Source organism: Hyperolius riggenbachi, chromosome 3, assembly GCF_040937935.1.
Source record: "Hyperolius riggenbachi isolate aHypRig1 chromosome 3, aHypRig1.pri, whole genome shotgun sequence".
In the NCBI taxonomy this organism is placed as follows: domain Eukaryota; kingdom Metazoa; phylum Chordata; class Amphibia; order Anura; family Hyperoliidae; genus Hyperolius; species Hyperolius riggenbachi.
In genome coordinates, this window is record NC_090648.1 from 374599353 (window position 1) to 374626536 (window position 27184).

The 27184-nt window shown below is 45.6% G+C and overlaps 1 protein-coding gene across 5 annotated transcripts in view; it reads left to right on the top strand.

The window, feature by feature from the left end:
• The first annotated feature begins 12829 nt into the window (after window positions 1-12829).
• JAKMIP2 (janus kinase and microtubule interacting protein 2) overlaps window positions 12830-27184 on the top strand; it is a 241904-nt gene continuing 227549 nt past the window's right edge. For all 5 annotated transcript variants that reach the window (XM_068277184.1, XM_068277182.1, XM_068277185.1 and 2 more), the window contains exon 1: window positions 12830-12986. The gene's annotated coding sequence lies outside the window, so the exon portion shown is untranslated. The remainder of the gene's footprint in view (window positions 12987-27184) is intronic.

A 27184-nucleotide genomic window follows, 5' to 3' on the forward strand; every position in this document is an offset into this window, starting at 1 on the left:
TTAATTCTAAGCTTAAGAGAATTGTGGCATTTAAAGCCAGCACCTGAAAGCAAATAAAATGAATAGTGACAGTGAATTCCATCTTACACAGCATATGGCACAAAAATGAATGAAAAGATAGAAAACATTTTTTATCTTTTCATTCATTTTTGTGCCATATGCTGTGTAAGATGGAATTCACTGTCACTATTCATTTTATTTGCTTTCAGGTGCTGGCTTTAAATGCCACAATTCTCTTAAGCTTAGAATTAATGGTGCATGTAACCAGCCCAGTTACAATTTGAATTCGGAATTTACGATGTCTCTTCATCACCAGAGTCTGCTTTATGTCATGTTGAGGATTCTATTGATCTTATCAATTTAGATAGGATGCCTGGGAAAGTCTCCTCAGTAACAGTTAAGGCATCTAATTACATTTATGTTTGCTAAAGAATGTTTCTCCTCTGTATGTCAGTGTATATAAGCTGTGTTTTTCAGTTTTGGTCAGGAACCAGTCCGACGAAGGCTTTTTATAAGTCGAAAGCTCACTGTTTATCCATCTCTAAGTTAGCCAATAAATGGTATCATCCTGATTCAAAACTTCTTGCTTTTACTCATGGCTAACACGGTACAACACTTTACTGCTTCTACTTTAAAGATAAGGGGTATACTTGCATCATGCGTCTACCAATGCTTCAAGAGAAACCGTAACTAAGGATTGAACTTTATCCCAATCAGTAGCTGATACCCCCTTTCCCATGAGAAATCTTTTCCATTTCTTAAACGGATCATCAGGGGGCTGTGTATGGCTGATATTGCGGTGAAACCTCTCCCACAGTGTGATGTCAGGACCATGGTGCTGACATCACACTGTGGGAGCCTTGTTGCACTGTGGGAAATAACCGCTGTTTCCAACTGCCAAAAAAGCAAGCAGCAGCTACTTCCACTGACATCGCCTGCCACCAGTAAAAATGTCGCCATGTGATAAATGTCAGAATGTAAATCAGGGAGAGGAAAGATTTTACAATGGGCAAACACTGACTAAATCATTTATTGTAAGGCTTGGTGGTGTATTCTCCACAGTCAGCATGCAACGCATGAGCTGGCGTGGAGGAGGAACACACACTAGCACCAGGAAACAGGCTATCCCTAGTATAGTGGAGGGGAGGACTGACTCCAATAGGAGATTGTGGCGCACAGAGCTGGTGCAGATCTGACAGCCACAAACAATGCTTTCGATATAACGTCTCAGCGCAAAGTAGCGCTGAGCGCACAAATCAGAACTGAGGAGATCAGGACAGGTAGACAGAATGAACGCTTGCTAGCTAGCGGCTACTTAGCGACAGCAAGCGTCCAAAACCAGACAGACTGGAATGAGGCAGCCAATGCGTTGCGGCGATGGCGTGCCTCACAAAGACAGGACAGGATAGTCAGAAAATAGCAGGATCGAGATAGATGAACGTAACACAGATAAATATACAATAAGTATGTTTTCCTAGCGTATTACAATTACAGCTATCAAAGAAACTATTTGTAACGTCTGACTAACATATGTATATATCGGCAATGAACCGATATATGACATAAGCAGGAACGCTGACTAGGACTGGAGTAATACAGGGAACAGGACTCAGAAGGATTCGCTATCTCTTCGCAGAGATGAACGCAATCCACAAACGGTAACAGAACAGGATTCAGAAGGATTCGTTATCTCTTCGCAGAGATGAACGCAATCCACAAACAGTAACAGAACAGGATTCAGAAGGATTCGTTATCTCTTCGCAGAGATGAACGCAATCCACAAACGGTAACAGGACAGGATTCAGAAGGATTCGTTATCTCTTCGCAGAGATGAACGCAATCCACAAACAGTAACAGAACAGGATTCAGAAGGATTCGTTATCTCTTCGCAGAGATGAACGCAATCCACAAACGGTAACAGGACAGGATTCAGAAGGATTCGTTATCTCTTCGCAGAGATGAACGCAATCCACAAACAGAACCAGAAGCAGGGTAACTACCTCAGCACGGGTGGTCACGGTACGCGCAACCTACCAAAACGTGCTGGAAAGCTGACTAACTGCACACAGGATATAAACAGTTCGTGTACGTATACATCAGCGACACTGATGTATTAACGTAACACAAATACAAGGAAAATAATAAACGTGCTGGTATGCATATATATTGGCAATGAACCAATATATGATGCAAAGACCAGCAAAGTATCTTTATAACAAGAAACACGATCGGGGGCTAAAGCGACAGCAAGGCAGGCTTAAGCTGAAGCTATGAAAACCCAAGGAAACCCTGCAGGAAGCAGATCTTTATACTGAGGTCATCCAATGGGAGCAGACATGCAGATTCCCACACAGGTGAATGATAATCAGTCACAAGCTGACAGCAGGGAAGGACAGACAAACCTATGCAGCTTGCATGGAAAGACATCAGAACTGCCTGAGCTGCAGCACTACTTCCAGCAATAGCTGCTGCAGCAGCGATCATTACAGTACCCCCGCCTTTAAAAGCGGATTCCAGACGCTTTTCAAAACTGAAATTTCCAACAAAACAGTCTGACTGATAATTCATGATGACCGGGACAGCCCGGCAAGACCGAATTCCAGAATCAGTCCCCACAAGACTGGACCCATCAGAACCAGAACCTACAGAACCATGCCCATCAGTACTACAAGCCCCAGTGTGACACCCATCAGAACCATGATTTCCAGAAGAAAGCCCTCCGAAACTCCCTGAGCGATACCCACCGCCTTCCAGGAACAGTTCAGAAACGCCAAAGCCTTTGCAATGCCCACCGGTACTGTCTTTACCAAGACAAAACCCACTGTTGAACCAGTCCAAGGCACCAGGACAAGTTTTCTCAGAGACCTCCCAGAACACCTTGAAGCTCCAAAGAGATCCCCATAGGTCAGAATGCCCCTTAGGCTCACATGGAGAACTATCAAGAACCCCTATGGAACCTAGGGCAATTCCCGAGTCAGGGCCACAAGGACAAACATCAATATCAGGGCTTTCAGGGACCAGAACCATCTCTGGGCATGCAGGCAGACTGGCAACATCAGAACATGTTCCCACTAAGGAAGCATCAGAGCACGCTAACACCTTAAACACACTTGGGCATTCTGGCACACAAAGAACATCTGGGCACACTGGCACAAGAGAAACCTCTGGGCATGTCAAGGAACTGTGAGCCTCAGGGTCAGCCAAGACAGGACCAAAACCAGGACTGGCCAAAAAAAAATCATCATGACTAGACTTCGCAACTACTGGATTTTTACACGAGAATGCAGGATCAGACTTAGATGTCGCTGATTCCAGCAAAGTCAGTAACAAATCAGATTCAGGGGCACTAACAAGACAGGACAAATCTTCTGATGTATGCACTGAACCAGATAGGGACTCCACAACTACCTCTGGACTGGACAGAGACTCATCTAATACACTGGATTGGAGCTCATGAGGCGCTGCAGAACAAGTCAGCATTGCAGCAGCCCCCACTGGACTAGGCAAAACTGAGGAATTCCCTGGACAGGAAGGGGACTCTGGAACCTCTGCCACAGCGGCCAGAGAACCAGAATCTTTCAGGATACAGGGCTGGGTTTCAGGAACACACATCAGACCGGACTGAAATTCTGAAATTTCTATTATTTTGACCAGAGAATCAGAATTATCCATGTTACAGGGCAAGACTTCTGAAACATTCAGAGGACAGGGCTGGAGTTCCTCGGCTGTTACAACACTGGAGAGGGACTCAACATTGGTTAAATCAGACTGTGTACAGGGCAAGGTATCTAACACAATTGCTGACGAGGACAATATTTCAATGGCTTCTGCTTTGCTGGGCAGAAATTCACCAAGTTTTATTAGAGCAGACTGTAATTCCAAAACAGCTGCTAGACAAGTGAATATTACTGCAACACCAACTGAGGTAAGCAGTGCCTCAGACCCTTCTGCTAGAGGGTTTGAAATATCCAAAGTACTGGGTGAAGCATAAGACTCTGCGACCACAGCTTCACTGGACAGGATCACTGAACAGTCCATATTGCAGGGCAAAACCATGGAAGCACCTGCTGGACAGCATAATGATTCTGTGACCTGAGTTTCATTGGAGAGATCTACTGCAGAATTCATGGTACAGGGCAAATTTACTGGAAGATTTTCTGAACAAGGTAATAATTCTGCGATTTCAGGTTCACCTAGCAGATGCTCTGAGCTATTCATGAAACTAGAGCGAGGTGTAGAAACAGGAAGATCAAGACACAATGTTTGCGCATCTGAATCACCATTCATTTGTAAAATTGGAAAATTCAGATGCTGGGGTTCTGAGTTTACTAGACAGGATTGCTGGGACTCGGAAACTGATGTAGTGCATCTATTGGCATCTGCTGGATCAGACAGGAGTTGAACTTTATTAACACAGGTAATTTCTGCAGAAGTGTTTGCAGAGACAGGCAAGATTTTTCTGGTGTCTGTTTCACTAAACAAAGAGTCATGAGTACTGGCTAGGCTGGACTCGAAAGTCAGCAGGACCTCTGGATTCTCTGCTGAGAAATTTGCGCAGGGCAAGTTTAAGAATGTATCAGTGGCTTCTGTTTTACTGGGAAGTAACACTGAGTTATCCATGGTACAGGGTGGAATTGCAGGAACTTCAATTTCACACAAAAAGAGCTCCGAATCACCTGCTGAATCAGCCAAAGGTGCTGAAGCAGGCGGGTCAGAACGCCAAATTTGCGAATTCGGAGTCACATAAAAATCATCCAAAATCAGTTCCCACACATCAATCAAGGGAGCCACACAGTCATACCTACACACACCAGCCTCTATTAGGTTATAGGCTGACTTAATGCATGCGTTCAATACCATTTCACTTTTTGCACTGTAAAATTGACAAAATGAACTTGAATCATTCTTCCATTCACAGACCAGGGTTTCCATCTCTCCCCTCTCGAATGGAGGATCCCATGCATACTTAACAGGCAGATCATGGTTTGCAGATATGATTGTGGCAGGCACATGTATAGGGTTAATTAGCAGGTGATTGGCAGATTCCTTATTCTTAAGAATCTCCAATACCTGTAGCAAGTGTTGAACTGTAGTGTATGCAAACTTCCCTTGGTTCACAAATAAGTTGATTTGTTCAATACTCTGTAATATCTCATCATAATCATACTCAGATAATTCTTTTAAACAAAAATCTTTATTTTCCCTAGCCAGGGAGGAAAGTTCATTAGTAGTTTCATAAGTCCATTTAACTCCCCTGAAAGACAATTGCATTTCATTATCTGTTAATGGCAGAATCTCATTATAGGTCTCAGTCGCTAAGGATAACGATTCTGCAGATTGGACACGTTTCTTAGAACGTTTGCGTTTTGCCTTTGACCTTGCGGTTTTTTGGTGATTTATTCAAAGCTGCAGGAAAATTATCAGTAACACTTTCTGCTTGCTGCTCATTCTTGCAAGCAATTGAAGGAGCAGCTGATTGGCCTGCTGCCAGGAGTTCATTAAGAGGAAAAGGCAATGGATCTATGCGCAACCAGTTATGGATCACAAACGCTAGAAATTCCAGTGGTCTCTCTTTCAAATCGGAATGATTGAGAACATCAAATGCCCACTGGAATAATTCCCCTTTAAACAAAATATAACTTAGTTGGAGTGCCCAGGTTGAAACAGGAGTCGCTTGGAGATCAGGATTGGTCAGGAACCTGGCACATTCAGAGAAAAACTCATTTTCTGTTTCAGAGCTAAGTTCTTCAAATTTCTTAAAGGAACAGGAACCATAATTAACAGTCTCATACTTTCTGGGAATCCCCCCCCACAATGGGGATTGGTAATGGGGTTTTCATAATGTAAGGCTTGGTGGTGTATTCTCCACAGTCAGCATGCAACGCATGAGCTGGCGTGGAGGAGGTACACACACTAGCACCAGGAAACAGGCTATCCCTAGTATAGTGGAGGGGAGGACTGACTCCAATAGGAGATTGTGGCGCACAGAGCTGGTGCAGATCTGACAGCCACAAACAATGCTTTCGATATAACGTCTCAGCGCAAAGTAGCGCTGAGCGCACAAATCAGAACTGAGGAGATCAGGACAGGTAGACAGAATGAACGCTTGCTAGCTAGCGGCTACTTAGCGACAGCAAGCGTCCAAAACCAGACAGACTGGAATGAGGCAGCCAATGCGTTGCGGCGATGGCGTGCCTCACAAAGACAGGACAGGATAGTCAGAAAATAGCAGGATCGAGATAGATGAACGTAACACAGATAAATATACAATAAGTATGTTTTCCTAGCGTATTACAATTACAGCTATCAAAGAAACTATTTGTAACGTCTGACTAACATATGTATATATCGGCAATGAACCGATATATGACATAAGCAGGAACGCTGACTAGGACTGGAGTAATACAGGGAACAGGACTCAGAAGGATTCGCTATCTCTTCGCAGAGATGAACGCAATCCACAAACGGTAACAGAACAGGATTCAGAAGGATTCGTTATCTCTTCGCAGAGATGAACGCAATCCACAAACAGTAACAGAACAGGATTCAGAAGGATTCGTTATCTCTTCGCAGAGATGAACGCAATCCACAAACGGTAACAGGACAGGATTCAGAAGGATTCGTTATCTCTTCGCAGAGATGAACGCAATCCACAAACAGAACCAGAAGCAGGGTGACTACCTCAGCACGGGTGGTCACGGTACGCGCAACCTACCAAAACGTGCTGGAAAGCTGACTAACTGCACACAGGATATAAACAGTTCGTGTACGTATACATCAGCGACACTGATGTATTAACGTAACACAAATACAAGGAAAATAATAAACGTGCTGGTATGCATATATATTGGCAATGAACCAATATATGATGCAAAGACCAGCAAAGTATCTTTATAACAAGAAACACGATCGGGGGCTAAAGCGACAGCAAGGCAGGCTTAAGCTGAAGCTATGAAAACCCAAGGAAACCCTGCAGGAAGCAGATCTTTATACTGAGGTCATCCAATGGGAGCAGACATGCAGATTCCCACACAGGTGAATGATAATCAGTCACAAGCTGACAGCAGGGAAGGACAGACAAACCTATGCAGCTTGCATGGAAAGACATCAGAACTGCCTGAGCTGCAGCACTACTTCCAGCAATAGCTGCTGCAGCAGCGATCATTACATTTATACATAATTATTGTACAAATTAAGCACTTTTGTTCATTGCGTTATTTTCACTGGAGTTCCTCTTTCAGGGAGCTATAAATGTACCTACTGAGGGCGCGATTCCACTAGAGCGGCGTGCGTCTGCGAGACGCGAGCCGGCTCTTCCGGGTCTGCGGGGAAAGCAGACGAATCCCATCAGCCGTGCCATGCACGGCTATGGGATCCGCAGCCTCCCGCGCCGATTCGGATGGAAAAGCCGGCCGAATTGCTAGCCGTAGCAATTCGGCCGGCGTTACCATTGCACCCTATAGCAGAGTTTTCCTATTCGCCTGCGGGGACACTCTGCAGATTCGCAGCGGTTTCCGCTCAAGTGGAAACGCGCCCTTACTTTATTATAAAATGGACTGCAATAGCATGAAGACAAGAGAGCTACAGCTTGCAGCTAGGCCACAATGACGAATGAAACACATAAATACTATCCCTTTGCATCCATCAAGAATATATGTAGCAACCTGTAACACTAAAGGTGGCCACACACCATACCATTTTTTTAAATATCTGTTTGATTTAAGAATTGTAATCAATTTTTCTGACTGATTGTAACATTTCAAAAATATGACCAATGTACCACACACCTATGTTCAATTTTGTCCCCAATTATGATAAAAATGATTGGAAAATCAGAGAAAATTGCTAGGGTGTGTATATTAATAATTTAACAATCTAAAGGTGGCCACACACGATACAATAAAATTATCCGATTTTACGGTAATTCGATAAACACGATCAGATCTCCCGAAAAAAGCTTTTTTTTTCATTCGACTGAAAAATCCGATCGAATTTTCCATTTTCTTCGATTTTTATCGATCCGGAATGCCAGATATTTTTCTTCAGTCTTTCTAAATATTGTATGGTGTGTGTTAGATTGCCAATTTATTAATATACACACCCTAGCAATTTTGTCAGCATATCCAATCATTTTTATCATAATTGGGGAAAAATGTAACGTGTGTGTGGTACATTGGTCATATTTTTGAAATGTTACAATCAGTCAGAAAAATTGATTGCAATTCTTAAATTGAACAGATATTTAAAAAATTGTATGGTGTGTGGCCACCTTAAAGCCGCATCTACACGTATAGATGCGGCGGCGATGTTCCTTATCAATCGAGCCGCTAATGCGGCTCGATTGATAAGATCCGTCAGGACGGATCTCCCCACCGCCGATTCCCTGCTCGCTCCCCGCGAGGGGACAATGGCAGGGAATCGAGCTGAAGATAAGCGGCGCGGGGACGAGCGGGAATCAAGCTGGTATTGATTCCGGCGCACGCGCGGCGAGCGGGGACGCGGAAGAGGCGATCCGGCGGCTAATTGAGCCGCCGGATCGCTGCCTCATCTACACGTGTAGATGAGGCTTTACACACACCATACAATCTTTAGAAAGATTGAAGAAAAATATCTGGCATTCCAGTTTGATTAAAATAGAAAAAAACGGGAAATCAGATCGGATTTTTCAGTCGAATGAAAAAAAAAAGCTTTATTTCGGGAGGTCCGATCGTTTTTATCGAACTGCCATAAAATCGGATCATTTTATTGTATCGTGTATGGCCACCTTAGTAGGGGTAGAAAATAAATAAGAGTTTAGGCCCCGGTTCCAAAAGGTTGCACCAGAGGTTACCGCTACGGTGTGACCATACAGTGAGGCATACTTCCCAGTTAAAGCATGGCTCACGTCCAGGTGAAATGCATACAATGCACAGTCCCTCTTGCATCATCATCACGGGACCAGCCACACAACGTTCATTGTAATAGCTCCATAGAAGGATCACTATTTCTGTGATGGGATGCTCAAATAAGTAACAATAGTAAATTCAACTCATTATCTTTTAAATCTTTTGACAATTTTTTTTAAATTAATTTTCAGTTTAGAAAAATAAACAATTTTATATGAAAAGTGCATCTTTACAAATAATGACACAACAAAAACCTAGTACAAGGTACAACAAAGTCTGCAACAGCAGAAAAAATTACACATACATATAAATTAGATGTCAGCAGCTCCAAGGCATCATGTACTGACATCTCAGGAAAGTCAACAAATGGCTGAAGAAATATCACTTGAAAAGCCACAACACAGAATCGGTGGCCTGCAAGATCTTATTCACAGAAATGTTTTGTTGAGAAATTTGTAATGAAGACATAAACAGTATAAACAAATAACAAAAGAAAATAAAAGAACAATACACACCAAGTAAATCGCAACAAATTGAGTTCTGGATGAGCAAATTGCCTCTTGCAGGAGGCAAATTTATAAAAATGGTTTGAGTGAGTGTCGGCAGTCATTTGAAGACAGGATCCAAAAGCAGGGGGGGGGGGCAATTAGGAGACAACCAATTGCACCTATGAGTCCAGAATTCCAAATTTACGGTGGCCAGAAAACCGAGGTTCCCGCCATCGCACTAGGTTTCATTGGCAAAAGCCCAACCTTAACAGGAAGGGGGAAAACTATGTAGGGGGAGGAGAGGGAGGGAGGGAAGAAGAAACACAGAAAAGTGAATCTACAGCCATTTTTTTTTTTTATTATTATTTTTGTTTTATAATGTGGACCTCTTCATTAATGTGTTTAAATTTGTTCTGCCGCAAACCTGTGGCAGAACGAGCAGTCATGTCCCCAGAAATGATCTATTTACATGCCATTATGACCCATTAGGTCGCAGAAAAGGCTGCCAGGAAGAGGCGGAGTTGTTTATCCGAGCTCTGCCTCTTCACTTATTAATCGCCGCCTATCCCTGTCCCCTTTTACTAATTATTCCACCCCTTATGTGCGCTGGCTCAAGCCAGGTGTGACCGGGACTGGTAACACTCGCACACTCAGCTGCACATGCAACCAGACCACACTGCTTCATGCCCAGTACTGTATTTGGAGCATGGCGTCACACACAAGCGCACATGTACACGTTCATATGCGTACTTGTGTCCCAACTTGAGCCACGATCCAGAAGCTGTCATGGGTCGTGGCCATTTTATCCAGGAAGTCTTGGATTTTTATAATCCAAAGGAAAAAAAAAACAGAGAGGGGGCAGAGCAGTGGTAAGATAATAGAAATAATGTGCAATTTAAGATTCAGATTCTCTTTAAAGGACCACTATCATGAAAGTAGGCAGTTAAAATCTGACAGAACTAACAGGTTTTGGGCCAGTCCATCTCTTCATGGGGGATTCTCAGGATATTTTTTTTGTTTTCAACAGCATTTCCTGAACAGCAGTTGCAAAGTCTAACTGACAAAATAGTGTGTAAAACGCTAGCGGTTTTGGGAGCAGAGAGCAGATATTTGGCCGGGTGCACACCAAGCGGATTTTGTATGCGATCCACCAGCCGCATCAGCCAGCAAAAACGCTTGGCTATTGTATTTCAATGTGTGGTGCACACCGACGTGCAGCAGGAGGCGCGTTTGTGGCTTGGCAAAAACCTCAAACCGCCGGTGTGCACCATCCCATTGCAATACATTAGCCAAGCATTTTTCCAGGCGGATGCGGCCGGCGGATCGCTCCAAAAACCGCTCGGTGTGCACTGGGCCTAAGTGAGCAGGGAGGCTGGCTGGTATCTTACTATTTTGGCATTTAAACTGCTGTTCAGGAAATGCTGTTGAAAACAAAGAAAACCCTGAGAATCTCCTATGAGGAGATGGACTGACCCACAACCTGTAGGTTCTCTCAGATTTTAACTGCCTACTTTTTTCGCAATAGTGGTCCTTTAGGAGAGGGAAGCCTCAGGATCCTATTAAAGCTTCCCTTGCTATTCCGTTGTCCCCCGTCGCTGAGTGTGCCCCCCCCCCCGAAGGATTAGCAACAAGACATTGTTGCTAATCACGTCTTCCTGTATCATGGCCGTGCAATAGCTGACCAAGCTCGCCCACACATGCACAGTAAGCCAGAGCCTGTGGGCTCCGTGCTACTGCGCATGCGGGTTTGCGCAGCTTCTGCACGACCATGAATTAGGAAGAGGAACTGCGCGGTCCCGTGCTCTGCAACGGGGGGCTTCAGACGAGCGAGGGAAGCCTCAATAGGATCCTGAGGCTTCCTTCTCTCCAGGTTAAGTATCTGATTTTAAACCCAAGCTTCGGCTCGGGTTTACTTTAAAGGGACACAACCTAAAAAAATCAGTTTTACTCACCTGGGGCTTCTACCAGCCCCCTGCGGCTGTCCGGTGCCCAAGCAGTCTCACTCCGATGCTCCGGCCCCCTGCCGGCAGCCACTTCCGTTTTCGGTGAAATGCCTGGGAACGGGAGTGATTATTCGCGCTCCTGGCCACAATAACAGTATAGAGGGCGCTATTGCGGGCAGGAACATGAAGAATCACTTGCGTTCCCAGGCCTGTCGGCGCCTGTCACCAAAAACGGAAGTGGCTGCTGGCGGGGCCAGGAGGATCCAAGAGAGACTGCGTGGGCACCGGACAGCCGCAGGGGGCTGGTAGAAGCCCCAGGTGAGTAAAACACATTTTTTTAGGTTGCCTTAAAGGAGTTATCCGGGAAATTTGAATAAAATAAACGCTACTTACCGGGGCTTCCTCCAGCCCTAAGCTCCCAGGACGTCCCTTGCCGCATCTCCGCCCGCAGCCGTTTGCCGGAGCTCCGACCCGGTCCCCGGCGATGACGTCAGAGCGACCTGGAGGTCGCTCTGTACTGCGCCTGCGCGAAAGGCACTGTCAATCACCGCCACGTGGGCCGGAGCGTACTGCGCAGGCGTAGTAGTTCTGCGCCTGTGCAGTCCGCTCCGGCCCACGTGGCGGTGATTGACAGCGCCGTTTGCGCAGGTGCAGTACAGGGCGACCTCCGGGTCGCTCTGACGTCATCGCCGGGGACCGGGTCGGAGCTCCGGCATACGGCTGCGGGCGGAGAAAAATCTGATCTGCATGCTTGTTCAGGATCTGTGGCTAAAAGTATTAGAGGAAGAAAATCAGTAGGACAGCCAGCCAATTTGCATTGTTTCAAAGGAAATAAATATGGCAGCAGCCATATCCCTCTCACATCAAGTGTCCTTTAGATCTATCACTGGGTTTGCGTGGAATTTCAAAAAACTGGCAGTAGAAGACATTCAACTTATTGCAAACATCGGGCTTGATTCACTAAACCGGATAACTGCTATCCTCGTTGTGCTATTGTTTTGCACGCCATACGGTATTCACGCGCAATTGTGAATTTTTGCGTGCAATTGCAAATTTTCACGTGAAAATTTGCAATTGCGCACAAAAAACGTAATGCACAGTATAACGCGCGCAAAATGCTAGAGCGACCGTGATAGCCATTATCACGGTTTAGTGAATCAAGCCCATAGTCTTTCACATGGAATCTGAAACCTGACTGGTTGCAATAGATGTTAGTATTTTCGTGGGGTTTCGTCCCCACTTTTCATAGACCATCTACACAGCATACAGTATCTGAATTTTCAGCATACATTCTGAAATATTAAATCATCTGCTGCAAGTGACATGTCTTTGGTTTTTCTTCCATTCTAGTCTTTTGAAAGCATTTTCTACTGACTAGGCCTTTATGGTACCATGTAGTTCTGAGCACCTACACAGCATCCTCCCCTTGTAATGACAGCCTAGTTTCCATAGGAACTGAGGGAGGGAGATTGCAGTTGCATGCTCCATGAGCTCATTCTCAGTCTGCCTCCCTAGACGGAGGAGGGAGGGGCCCTGCCTGCCATCCAGCCATCCTCAGCATCACACAAGCACAGCTGCTGATGGGTGGCTCATACAGTCAGCAGAAGAAGAGGCAAAATGGATTCAGGATTCAGACTGATCAGCTTTCATCTCTGCCAGACCTCAACATGGTAAGTCTCCCTCTCTTTCTTTTTCTGCTGGTAACAATAGCAGAGGCTGATTTGACACCATTATAATGGAAATCAGCATAGCAATCCTGTCATTAGCCGGGAGGCTGACTTATGAAGACAGCAGTGAATGAATATGTATTTTGTTTTCTATGTAAATCTTCCTTTATGAAGGTCATTATTGCCATTTGTTATGCAGGTGAACCTACACTTGTGTGTTTTCTTGCTTTCTCATAAGCAGGCTTTTACCACACAGGGCTGGGCCTCACCTTCGCTCTCCTCTGAAGGCTCTACATCCCCAGGGAATTTATGCTAATGTCTTCTCCAGTCATATGCAACAATTTTTATTTCCCTTTCATTGACAGGCCTAAGCGGTAACATTGCAATGCAGAGGGCAGACCTCTTCGCACTGTACTGCCACATGAAAGACTGCCTTTTTTTATTATTTTTTTTGTGTGGATTTGATTTATTTTCTTTACATTTTAGATACCGTAATTTTCTTACACTGACTATAAGTATTACCCATGAAAACTAGAGTTGCATCTGACTGACATACAAAGAGACTGTGCATGCTGAAACAATTACCCATATAGTACGAGCGACCCTGCAGCTACTGCAGCCATTTGACAGGCTTCCCTAGTCGGAGCAAGCCTCTGTATGAATTCCTGTTACACATATTTATGTGCTTGCAAATCACCAATGAGATGCCGATAATATAGCTTGCTCTTATGTACCATGGAATTCTGCATTTAGAATTGCCATTTCTGAAGTCCCAGCACAAGAATGTAACATTACAATTCAGACCGAAAATCCGCTTGTGGTTATATTGCTGTCTTTGTAGTAGCTCCGCACTTTTGAGAGTCACGTGCTTGCCGTTTACTGTAGCGTATTGATTTGTACTGTAAATACTGGCTTGGCAGTGTATGTGAAGGAGGGCAGTCATAATGCCTTTATACACTATTGCATTTCTGTCATGTTGATGGTTTGTGGTCATGATTGTCTGCCAAAGGCCTGCGCCTTGGTTTTTGGTCTTTTTCTCATACCTGATGTCCTTTGTGATTGTCACCCTTCAAGAAATAACACACAGTTTGGGGTTTTGTGTGGACCACCGTATGTCTCTATTTTTTTCTGTATCGTGTGTGTTTGTGTGTGTTTTTAAGTCTGCAAAATGTTTATCATACTAAATACATGTCAGGTCATTAATATTTGGTTTCTTTGACGCAAATAGTAGAAAAATGAGAAGCATATTTGGATGCCTTTAGTTGTGTGATTGTGTGATAAAACATGTATGTGTCCTGGGTATACAATAAATAAAGGGGTAAATGGCTATATAGGCTCATCAGTCAGATCTGCATGCAGGTGCAGTTTGAGAAGGGGGAAGAGAAAGTTTGTGGTCAACATTCTGAGTACTCAGTAAGAAAAAGGGTCATCATAAGTTATGGAAGGTGCTTGCAGATGCTGATACATTTCCATGCCAATATTAGAGGGAACATTTAAATTTGAGATCATCTTGACAGAGGGATTCTGCCCTTTGCATGGAGACTGACATATCTGAATGATGCCATTATAGGTGAACATCCATATACAGTAAAACATTGCTCTATTTAAGGGAGATTACCATGTGAGGAAGACAGCCCTGTCAGAGGAATGGACCATATAACATAATAATAATCCTAACATTTGTATAGCGCTTTTCTCCTGTCGGACTCAAAGCGCTCAAGAGCTGCAGCCACTGGGATGTGCTCAAGAGGCCACCCTGTAGGGAGTCTTGCCTTGAACTCCTTACTGAATAGGTACTTGACCTAGCCAGGATTCAAACCCTGGTATCCCATGTCAAAGGCAGAGCCCTTAACCAGTACACTATTCAGCCACCTCAACATGCTGGGGCTATTAGAAACTGAGCTGTTGGAGCGACACTGCCTACTCAACTAAATCATGCGAAAGTGGGCAACATCTCTGCTGCCCTGGAGTGAGCAATGTCAGAATTTTACATACAGTTCTACACAGGGAAAGCCTCTCTTAGCACCAGAAGTGACATCGTAGGTCACATGACAAAGCCAGAAAATCTTGAGGAATGCTGAGAAGAAGCTTCACTGTACAATTCTTGTAAGATTGGAGCGATGCCCAGGTGTTCATTATTCTGCTGCCGTAGGAAGGACTCGCATTTGGACATGTGCAGAGGAGGATGGGCAGACTGGAGGGCATGACTCGGGATGCTTTGGAACCCTACCAGCCCATCTGTGGAATTTAAATCTTTTTCTGACTTGAAGCATTTAATATCAGCATCTACCGTAATTCTTTGCATAATCTAAAGAGGCCTATATAAAATTCAGTGCTGCTGCCAGCTATGGAATGGATCCCATTGCAGTGACATGTGCACATGGACAGTGAACAGCTGCTAAGTCTTCCTAACTGGGTGAAAGATGAATTAAGACAATTTCACACATGGCCTTTATAGCCTAGCATGGTCCAGCAGCATGGTTCAGCTTTTCTCTTTGTCTTATTCAATTCTCATGAATATAAAACATCAGTAAATGAATCTGCATTTCCGTTTGGTTTTAAGTTACAACAATAACTACACAATGAAGTACACACTTTACAAAAACAATTTCTATAATGATAGTGAAGAGGAATACATTATACAGTATGTGTAATATATATATATATATATATATATATATATATATATATATATATATATATATATATATATCTTAAATATACCTAGTATCACAAGCATTACTACGATATCTTATAGTACCCTACACATGGCAAAGGTGTGATGGAACTTCCAAACCTGCATACACGTTACAAATAGCACCCTAATTGAATATATTAGTTAAATCACAACATGTAAAGTGCATGGTGGCAGAGATGTATACTTGCAATATGTGATTTATACAGCAAGTACCACATCTCTCCTGTCGGAGGATCTTGTGACCAGTGATGTCACTCTCTGCAGGGGAGCGAATACTTTAGTGTGTCCAGGAAATACGCTGAAATAATCGTTATAGCTTTCTGCCAGGCTCCACATCCAACACCTCCTGTTCAATTTTAGGGCATAAATGGCAGTGTGGAGATAAACAAAGCCCCAAATGATCCTGGTCCCCATAGCAGCCATTATAGTTGTTCCTTTGCACTACCTACTGTGATAATTTTAGTTTCATCCAAGGCATTTCTTGTCATTTTTTTCTTATTCCGGTTTCTCAGCCTGTTAAATTTGCAGTGTCAGAATAAGTATTTGCCATGTATTTGCAATGCCTCCTCACAGATGTGCCTGCTTATCACTTTTTTGAAGTTTTCATTGATTATGACCACCTCAGACCATGAGCATCTGAGGTATGTCGTCCCATGAACTTGTTCCCTCCCTAACACCTCAGCAATGTGTAATGGAACACGATGGGGTGGCAAATGGAATATTTCAGGCAGAATTAAAAAAAGGGTTAGCCATTCCTCTTATGACAAGATGCTTGCCCCGATACTGCTCTGCTTTAGGGTTGCAATTGTTCTTGGTGGAGAAAATGGTTAGTTTGTTCTTTGCAGCTCACATAAGCAGATCCACTTCTAAGGTAACTTTTATTTTCTGTTACAGGCCAAACAAAAGCATTTTTTCTTACCTAGTTGAACCCTCAGCACCACAAGGACACATAGGTAGGGTGAGAAAAGGGGAGGGAACACCCCCGATAAAAACAAAAAACACACAGACACAAGGAACCGATGGTGCAGTAAGTCACGACAATAAGAAAGTGTTGCAGAGTAAATGAAATGTACTCATAAAAGAAAGGTAGCAGACAACCAACCATTGTAGCGTAGTATGGATACAGAGGCACCAAAAGGATAAAAGTATCTAAAAAGTTTAAAACATGAGGAGGCATTGATGGACTTACCTTCTCCATGTAGACACAAAAATTGCCAATATGTGTCAAATAGAACAAGTTTATTTACATACTGCAGAGGACAATGCAACACATTTCACAGGTTTGATCTATTTGACAAACACATTGGCAATTTTTGTGTCTGCTTGGAGGTAAGTCCATCACTGCCTCCTCATGTTTTAAACATTTTAGATACTTTTATCCTTTTGCCGCCTTTTTATCCATACTACATACACATCTAAGGAAATAATATCACCACATACCGTTTATCAGCCTCCCTCTAAGGGCAGGAGTGCCAGTAACGAACAATCACTAGTAGCTTCAACAATATAAAGTATGGACCACCACTACTTCTGATATTCAAATAGTGCTGAGCTTTTAATAAATCGTAGCAAAAGGTGACATTTAAAATAATTTAAAACAATCTCAGACTGTGGAGCACTCCCATATCTGCATCACACCAGCCCACTCTCACACCCCGACATTCAGACCACCGGTACTGGCCCGCACCTATCAAATGGTCCTTAGTCTATGTACGTTTGTGCCAATGCTACCACAGGTAGTACAGTGCTTTACAGGATCAATTTGCACAGTTATGATTAAAGGATACCACAACCGAAAGGTTGTAATAAAATGAAAGGTGTGGTGGCTAGGGTGGTTTGTTACCTACCGTCAGCCGCCGGTCTTCTCCAATAGATGACGGTGTCCGGGAGACTTTCCTGACCTCTAACCCGGACATAATGCGCTGCACATGCGCAGTATGTTCTTTCTTCACCGCTTCTGCCGGCGCATAATTTTGGCAGAAGCAAGTTCACTCCCCTGGCTCCTCCTGCCGTGGAGCGCAACACGCTATGAAGGAGGAGCCAGGGGAGTGAACTTGCTTCTGACACCACACCTTTTATGTAGTTGCCCCCTACATCACCCCACTGTGGTGCACATGATCTTGTGCGCAGACCGGTGGTCTGAATGTCGGGGTGTGAGACCGGGCTGGTGTGATGCAGGTATGAGAGCGCTTAACAGTCTAAAATTGTTTTAAATGGTTTTAAGTGTCACCTTTTGCTACAATTTATTAAAGCTTAGCACTGTTTGAATATCAGAAGTAGTGGTGGTCCATACTTTATATTGTTGAAGCCTCTTTATTCATACTACTCTATATCAAGTCCACCCCTGGTGGAGGGGTGTTACCCCTTCTTTTCCTTATCTATAGAGATCTACTTCTTAATCCTGAGTGGGGTCAGGTTTAACCTCCCCATCTGCCTATACAGTGGTTGCCTTTAAAGGTAACCCTGCTTTGTGAGTATTGCTTATTACTCTACCATACCTCCTTTCAACTACCAGTACATACTACACTATATTTGGCTCTTTCTCCCTACTCTGTGTAACCAACCAATGTAGGCAGGTGGAGATACACAAACCCGACTCCACTCAGGTGACCAGCCAGGCTGGATGCGGTCGCTCTCTGTACAAAAAGTTCTAGATGGTTGCAAAGGTGGTGTTAGGCCACCTGACCAAATAGAAGGAGAGTTGGTAACACAAAAGGGGAGAAAGAGGTGCCCAGGCTATGATAAAACTATGTTAAAAGCAACTAAAATTAAAAAAGTTTGAGGCGATTTACCTCAATCATGACACGTTCAAATAATTTGTAACATACTTTTAATGTGTACTTGGCAAGCCAAGTGCACATTAAAAGTATGTTACAAATTATTTGTGGTACCACAAGAACACAGGGTGTGTGTTGTTTTTAAAAACATTGATTATATATACTTCAAAGAAAAATTGTTTTTTTATAAAGTTGGCAAAATTACATTCTGCAGCAGAATTCCACCATTACATTAGAGTAAATACCACCGACTTTCGCAGTTAATTGCAAAACCCTCATAAAAACTTCCACAGATTCCAATGACTTTCTCCACATGCAGTGGGCCGCCTCCACAGCATTGTACAGTAGCAAGCACATGTCCTTAATGGCCACGCTCCATCTCCTTTCATGCCATTCCACCATGGGGGAGCACTCTGCACAGCAACCATGGATATATCCTTCTACATCAGTAACTTTCAGGTGCACTCAACCCTTTTAGCTGGCAAAAGCAAAGCTCATCAACTGCTTTTGACATCAACAGGACCAGTGCCAAAACAATGGCATCAATGTGCCACTCATGCCACTGCCCTTGCTTCCATACCATGCAAGGATAGGCTCCTCAGCCAAAAGTAACCCCTTATAAATCCATTATTTCCCAGAGCCAATTAAAAAAAATTGCTACGCTCTTCGCAATCTGGTATTACAATCAGTATTTATACAATCTACATTCTGCTATCTGATAAGAGTAATCTCAGGGAATGTGTGGTGCTCGCTCAGCTAGCAGACTATGCACACGTTATGGCCAAACACAGCAACGTACTTGTTACAGTGATAGCCGTTTGGGGAGGTCTGGCTAAGCCCATGTTCAGGGTGGGTGCATTGTGGTCTGTACAGTTCCCCATTTAAAGTAAAAGTATACATGAGGATGACTCACCAATGGATTATTTGCACGCTATGATAGTGGCAGGAATCTCTGGTATCCCGTTGATCCCTGCACTGGCTGTAAACTCCCAGTTCATGGAGTATACGTAAGTTGCAACTAGTGTTCACTAGAGCATTTGCAAGGGATTATGGGCTGCCACCCCAAGTCGGTTGTGCACTGCTTTGCTGCCTGGTGGGGTGATGGAGAGAGATGATGATACCAGAAAAAGAGTGCAGGCAGGAAACACACTGGTAACTGTAAACAGGGTCAGACTAGCCAAGGTCAATAGCAGGCAGTGTTGAAATGATAGTCAAGACAAGCCAATATCATGACAGGCAGATAACAAGCAAAGTAAGGTATAAGTTGGGTCTCAACAAGAAGTCCCCAAAAAAAAAGTATAACAGAGCAGGCAGGAACAAGGTAACTGGGCAAGGGATGCAGGTAGCATAGAGCCAGAATCCACAGGACAAAACCTTGACGAACTGGCAGGGTTCTGCTGACCAGGAAGTGCTTCAATGTGTTCCGAGTTCATCAGATGCACAGCATCTGTGGGAACTCATTAAAGTGAACCTCCGGACTAAAAATCTACTCAGCAGAACTGAAAAGGCTTGGTGTTTCTTTAACAGTTTCACAGCATCAGAACTTTGTTTTTCTTACCAAAGCATCATTTTTAGCTGCATTTTTAACTAAGCTCCACCCATCAAAGAAAAAAAGCCCGGGCTTTTTTCCCCTGATGCTGTGCAGAGCATGATGGGATTTCCTATGTTGTTGTTCATGTTGCCTAGCAACTGGGAGGGGTGATCAGCACACAGGACAGTTGGAACTGTGTCTCATGCTTCCTGTCACCTCTTTTCAACCAAAAAGATGGCTGCCCTCATGAAATCAAACATTTGCCTGTTCTTGTAAAACAGGGTGGGTAAGAGATTATATTACCTATTTATTTTAATTGACATAACTAATGTAACTTAATGACAGTATGTTTGTTTAGGCTGGAGTTCCTCTTTAATGTCAATGTCAATTCAGCGACATCAAGCCCAGAAACAATGCTGCTAAAAAGCATCAGGTGTTTCCGCACAGCCTAGGTCTGAACACCAGAACGTGCTGAGGCAGAAATCCAGAGTCCTAAGTACAACTGCAGAAAGCAACCTACAATGCTTCTGCAGTGATACCAATTCTGCTACTTTAAAAACTCGCTCTTTAGTTACATTTTGTAACATACCAACATTTGAAATCTAATCTGGTTTATTTTCATCTATCACCACCACACATTCAATTAGATTTCATCAGAAATCTAGTTGAATATTGGTCAGAACACTGCCACTGCTAGCTTTAGGCCCCGTTCACACTTGCGGTTTTGCAAAAACCGCACCGGATGTCCGGACCGCACCGGAGCCGGATCGGACCTGAACCGTACGGTTCCTGTCCGGATCCGGTCCGGATCCGGTCCGGTTGCATACGGTTTCCGTGCGGTATGAACACGGTTCCGGTCCGGATCCGGATTCTTAAAGAGATAACAACCTGTATAAATACCTGGGGTTCTGGGAGGTCAGCAGAAGCTCTGGGGTCATTGTTGGAGACAGCTGGACGTGTGGAGACCATCCTTGGATACAGAGACAGCAGTTGGGACCATGGATCCAGTCATTTTTTACGCTTATTACCTGGGAATTCTCTCCTTCCTGTTGTTTACCTACTACTATGTGGGGAGAAGGCGTGCTCCTCGCAGGAGATGGTGGGTGCACCCTCTACTAGCCAGGAGGCAGAGGAAGGGAGAGTTCCAGGCCCTCTACCGGGACCTCAGACGACACCCACAGAAGTTCTACACCTACACTCGGATGTCTATTCCCCTGTAAGTATATAGGCCTAAATACACCAACCCCCACCATTCCTAAACACCGCACCCTCACCCCCACAACACCTCATCCCTGTATACCTAGCTAAACACACCACCCTGACCCCCACACCCCTGTATACCTAGCTATACACTACACCCCCACCCTTCACAACACTCCCAAACCTCTGTAAACACACCTCCCCCATCCTCCACCCAACACCTTGTCCCACAACATACTTTACAGCTTCTTCCTTTACATCTCCTGACAGGTTTGATACCCTTTTGGAGATGGTGAAGGATGACCTTAGGAAGAAGGATACCACGTTCAGGAGAGCAGTCACACCACAAGAACAACTACTCATCACACTGAGGTATGTAAAAACAAATTTTTTTATTGCAAAAACAACCACTTTCCAACATGGAAACATTCTTCCAACATGGAAGACCAAAAAATAACATATCTATGGTATAGCCCGGTCAGTTTTAAGGAACACCAACCACCAACTTTGTGCTGGAAGAGTTGTAGGGCATAGCTGCCCAAGTGTCTTTCGGGGACACCAGGCCCTAATAAATTGAAGTGCTTCAAAAACCTAACCACTGGCACAGGACCCTCTGAGCCATGGATGAAGGACACAGGTCAGTGAAAAGGCTAGGCCTCTCACCGACCAGTCAAGGTGTCCTTCATCCATGGCTCCAAGGGTCTTGTGCAAGTGGTTAGGAACAAGAACAAAGTGAGGAGCAAGAGGAACCGATGGCAGAGGAGCATGACTACAGGTGCAGTGCAACAGGCACAAGGTTGTGACCCAGGTAGTGTCTTTCGGGGACACCAGGCCCTAAAATTGAAGTGCTTCTAAAACCTAACCACTGGCACAGGACCCTCTGAGCCATGGATGAAGGACACAGGTCAGTGAAAAGGCTAGGCCTCTCACCGACCAGTGTAGGTGTCCTTCATCCATGGTTTCAAGGGTCTTGTGCAAGTGGTTAGGAACAAGAACAAAGTGAGGAGCAAGAGGAACCGATGGCAGAGGAGCATGACTACAGGTGCAGTGCAACAGGCACAAGGTTGTGACCCAGGTAGTGTCTTTCGGGGACACCAGGCCCTAAAATTGAAGTGCTTCTAAAACCTAACCACTGGCACAGGACCCTCTGAGCCATGGATGAAGGACACAGGTCAGTGAAAAGGCTAGGCCTCTCACCGACCAGTGTAGGTGTCCTTCACCCATGGTTTCAAGGGTCTTGTGCAAGTGGTTAGGAACAAGAACAAAGTGAGGAGCAAGAGGAACCGATGGCAGAGGTGCATGACTACAGGTGCAGTGCAACAGGCACAAGGTTGTGACCCAGGTAGTGTCTTTCGGGGACACCAGGCCCTAAAATTGAAGTGCTTCAAAAACCTAACCACTGGCACATGACCCTCTGAGCCATGGATGAAGGACACAGGTCAGTGAAAAGGCTAGGCCTCTCACCGACCAGTGTAGGTGTCCTTCATCCATGGTTTCAAGGGTCTTGTGCAAGTGGTTAGGAACAAGAACAAAGTGAGGAGCAAGAGGAACCGATGGCAGAGGTGCATGACTACAGGTGCAGTGCAACAGGCACAAGGTTGTGACCCAGGTAGTGTCTTTCGGGGACACCAGGCCCTAAAATTGAAGTGCTTCAAAAACCTAACCACTGGCACATGACCCTCTGAGCCATGGATGAAGGACACAGGTCAGTGAAAAGGCTAGGCCTCTCACCGACCAGTGTAGGTGTCCTTCACCCATGGTTTCAAGGGTCTTGTGCAAGTGGTTAGGAACAAGAACAAAGTGAGGAGCAAGAGGAACCGATGGCAGAGGTGCATGACTACAGGTGCAGTGCAACAGGCACAAGGTTGTGACCCAGGTAGTGTCTTTCGGGGACACCAGGCCCTAAAATTGAAGTGCTTCAAAAACCTAACCACTGGCACATGACCCTCTGAGCCATGGATGAAGGACACAGGTCAGTGAAAAGGCTAGGCCTCTCACCGACCAGTGTAGGTGTCCTTCACCCATGGTTTCAAGGGTCTTGTGCAAGTGGTTAGGAACAAGAACAAAGTGAGGAGCAAGAGGAACCGATGGCAGAGGTGCATGACTACAGGTGCAGTGCAACAGGCACAAGGTTGTGACCCAGGTAGTGTCTTTCGGGGACACCAGGCCCTAAAATTGAAGTGCTTCAAAAACCTAACCACTGGCACATGACCCTCTGAGCCATGGATGAAGGACACAGGTCAGTGAAAAGGCTAGGCCTCTCACCGACCAGTGTAGGTGTCCTTCACCCATGGCTCCAAGGGTCTTGTGCAAGTGATTAGGATCAACAAAGTAAGGAACAAGAGGAATCAAAGGCACAGGAGCAGGACTACAGGTGCAGTGCAACAGGCACAAGGTTGTGACCCAGGTAGTGTCTTTCGGGGACACCAGGCCCTAAAATTGAAGTGCTTCAAAAACCTAACCACTGGCACATGACCCTCTGAGCCATGGATGAAGGACACAGGTCAGTGAAAAGGCTAGGCCTCTCACCGACCAGTGTAGGTGTCCTTCACCCATGGCTCCAAGGGTCTTGTGCAAGTGATTAGGATCAACAAAGTAAGGAACAAGAGGAATCAAAGGCACAGGAGCAGGACTACAGGTGCAGTGCAACAGGCACAAGGTTGTGACCCAGGTAGTGTCTTTCGGGGACACCAGGCCCTAAAGTTCAAGTCCAGCAAAACCAAAAGTTAAAAAGCCCTGTGATGGTATCCTTCCTCCGAGGATCGGAGGTATTCAGAGGAGCATGTCCAGGAACAATTTGACTTTTTTTTTCAAATTGTATCGGCACCACTACTAGAAAAGGTGGGAGTTGCTGCCTGGAAATCTGGACTCTCTTGGGTGCTGGTCGTGGATGAGCTGGACCCTGACAGCGGTGGCCCATATTGACTGCCTCTAGCCGGTGTACATCTGTGATGATTGCCAGGTGGGCACCGCTGTTGGTTGTGGGGGTCTAAAAATTGGTGGTTGCAATAATGGCGTGTCCATGTGCTGTTTAATCACCTCCAGCAAATTGGAATGGCACGCCATCAGGTTTTGGGAAGGCACCTTTTCCAGATATGGTATTAGAGACATCACAGTGTGAAAACACGGGTGTGCCTGCAATTTCAGTAGTTCCTTGCTTTGTTGATGCATTTGCTGCATCATGTTCTGCAGCTGGCCCACCGACTGATGATGCTGCGCACGCAGTTGGTCGATTTCTCCTCTGTGCACCTCATGCATCATTTTAAGCTCGTCCCTGTAGTGCCCATGTACAGCGTCGAGCTCACATTGCAGTGAAGTGATGTGGGACTTGTACTGCTCCATGATATGGCCCCTGTCCTCATCTTGCAACTGCCGGGTTATGAGAGTTTGGTGGCTCTGAAGAATCCCGAGAAGTCCGGAGACAGCCCCGGACATCTCGGACTCTGTCTCTCTCCTTGTTGGGGGGAGGGTACCTCGACGCCTCACTGGTGTGGTGGTCCTCACTGGTGGTGTGGCAGCATCTTCCCGTCCTCTGGCCTGTGTCGGGGTTGCCCTGCGCGCTGGTTGTGCTGCAGTCTCTCGGTGCTCCTCACTTTGTTCTTGTTCCCCTGGAGCTTCCATAGCGGTCGATTGTGGAGGTTCAGCTTCTTCCACACTCGGTCCTGCAACCTCAACATCCAAGCTCTCTTCTGCCAAGTCATCATCAAAGGAGACAGTTGGGATTAAGGACTCCCTCCTCCTACTCCTCTCCTCGGGGCAATAGGTTACATCGGCGACGTCATCATCCACCAAGCTCTCCTCACTGCTGAACCGTGCCTCCTGGGTCGGTTCCTCTTGCTCCAAATTGTCTTCAGTCCTGTAGATAAAAACAATATTTATTGGTGTGCCAAACAGCATGTGGCGTCAATTCACAGAGCTAGCAAACACTAGCAATCACTTTATCAACCGTTTCTACCCAACATTTGATAAAGCTTGTGAGAAAAGTTCGCTAGCCATGGGAATTGAGGCCATAGCAATACATGGCCGAAGTCATGGTAAATGAGCTCTCAGTTCCTGCCCACAGTAGTGGTACTTACAGTCTAGGTTCCAGGCTTGCATTGATGAAAGACAATTGCTTGGCAAATTGGTAGTCTTTTTTTCGCCTTCCCCCGCCACTGCCACTTCGTTCGTCAAGTTTTTTCTTCCGTAGCCATTTCACGTATGCATCCCGTATATTGCGCCACCTTGTCTTGAACCTTTCTCCTGTAACGACATGAAAAATTGATTTTGATTATTTCTCTTGTAGGTACATCGCAACTGGACAAACATATACATCGCTACATGTCACATTTCGTATTGGGAAGAGCACGGTGGCAGGCATCGTCGTGAGGACTTCGAGGATCCTTTGGACGCGACTGAGGGCCAGATACATGCCTGTGCCGGACACCACGAAATGGGAGGAGATCGCCCAGGGCTTCTGGACCGAGTGCAAGTTTCCTAATTGTGTTGGCGCACTGGATGGGAAACACATCCGGATTCAGAAACCCGTGGGGAGTGGCAGCCATTATTTCAACTATAAAAAATACTTCAGCATTGTTCTAATGGCAGTGGCAGATGCGGACTACAAGTTTGTGTACGTGGATGTGGGGTCGTACGGTAGTTCCAATGACTCTGGAATTTTCCAGCGTACGACCCTTTGCCGGCTGATGGAGGAAGGCAGACTGCGTCTCCCCCGTGACAGACCCTGGCCTGGGACAAGGGCACCGGCCTACCCCTATGTGTTTGTGGGGGACGAGGCCTTCGCCCTGTCCGACCATGTAATGCGTCCGTACCCAGACAGGGGACTTGATGCCAGCCAGCTACACTTCAATGCTCGGTTGAGCCGTGCAAGGAGAATGGTGGAGTGCACATTTGGGATCCTGGTGTCAAAGTGGAGGGTGTTCCACACGCCCATGCTGCTGAAACCGGGCAACGCAGTTGTCGTGGTGAAGGCAGCATGCATCCTCCACAACTTTGTGCGGCAGGAGGAAAGAGAGACTCCGGAACCCCCGAATGTGCTTCCACTAATGCCCCTGCGGAGGTATGCAACCAGGCCAAGGGTAGTGTCACTGCGGAACAGGGACCAACTGAGACTTTATTTTACCACACCACCAGGACGAGGGTGAATGTTTGGTTTTTAATATGTTTTGTTGAAATGTGTTTATTTTGGAGTTTCAAGTTTTTGAGTGATTTTAAATGTATTAATTTTTTACAATAAATTGATGTATAATAATTGGTCATTGTGTATGTTTTATGTGCACAGGTGGGGTACATAGAAGGTGGGTGGGATACATCACAGGTGGGTGGAATACATCACAGGTGGGGTACAGGTGGGTGGGATACATCACAGGTGGGGTACAGGTGGGTGGGATACATCACAGGTGGGGTACTGGTGGGTGGGATACATCACAGGTGGGGTACAGGTGGGTGGGATACATCACAGGTGGGGTACAGGTGGGTGGGATACATCACAGGTGGGGTACTGGTGGGTGGGATACATCACAGGTGGGGTACTGGTGGGTGGGATACATCACAGGTGGGGTACAGGTGGGTGGGATACATCACAGGTGGGGTACTGGTGGGTGGGATACATCACAGGTGGGGTACTGGTGGGTGGGATACATCACAGGTGGGGTACAGGTGGGTGGGATACATCACAGGTGGGGTACTGGTGGGTGGGATACATCACAGGTGGGGTACTGGTGGGTGGGATACATCACAGGTGGGGTACTGGTGGGTGGGATACATCACAGGTGGGGTACTGGTGGGTGGGATACATCACAGGTGGGGTACTGGTGGGTGGGATACAGCACAGGTGGGGTACAGGTGGGTGGGATACATCACAGGTGGGGTACAGGTGGGTGGGATACATCACAGGTGGGGTACTGGTGGGTGGGATACATCACAGGTGGGGTACAGGTGGGTGGGATACATCACAGGTGGGGTACTGGTGGGTGGGATACAGCACAGGTGGGGT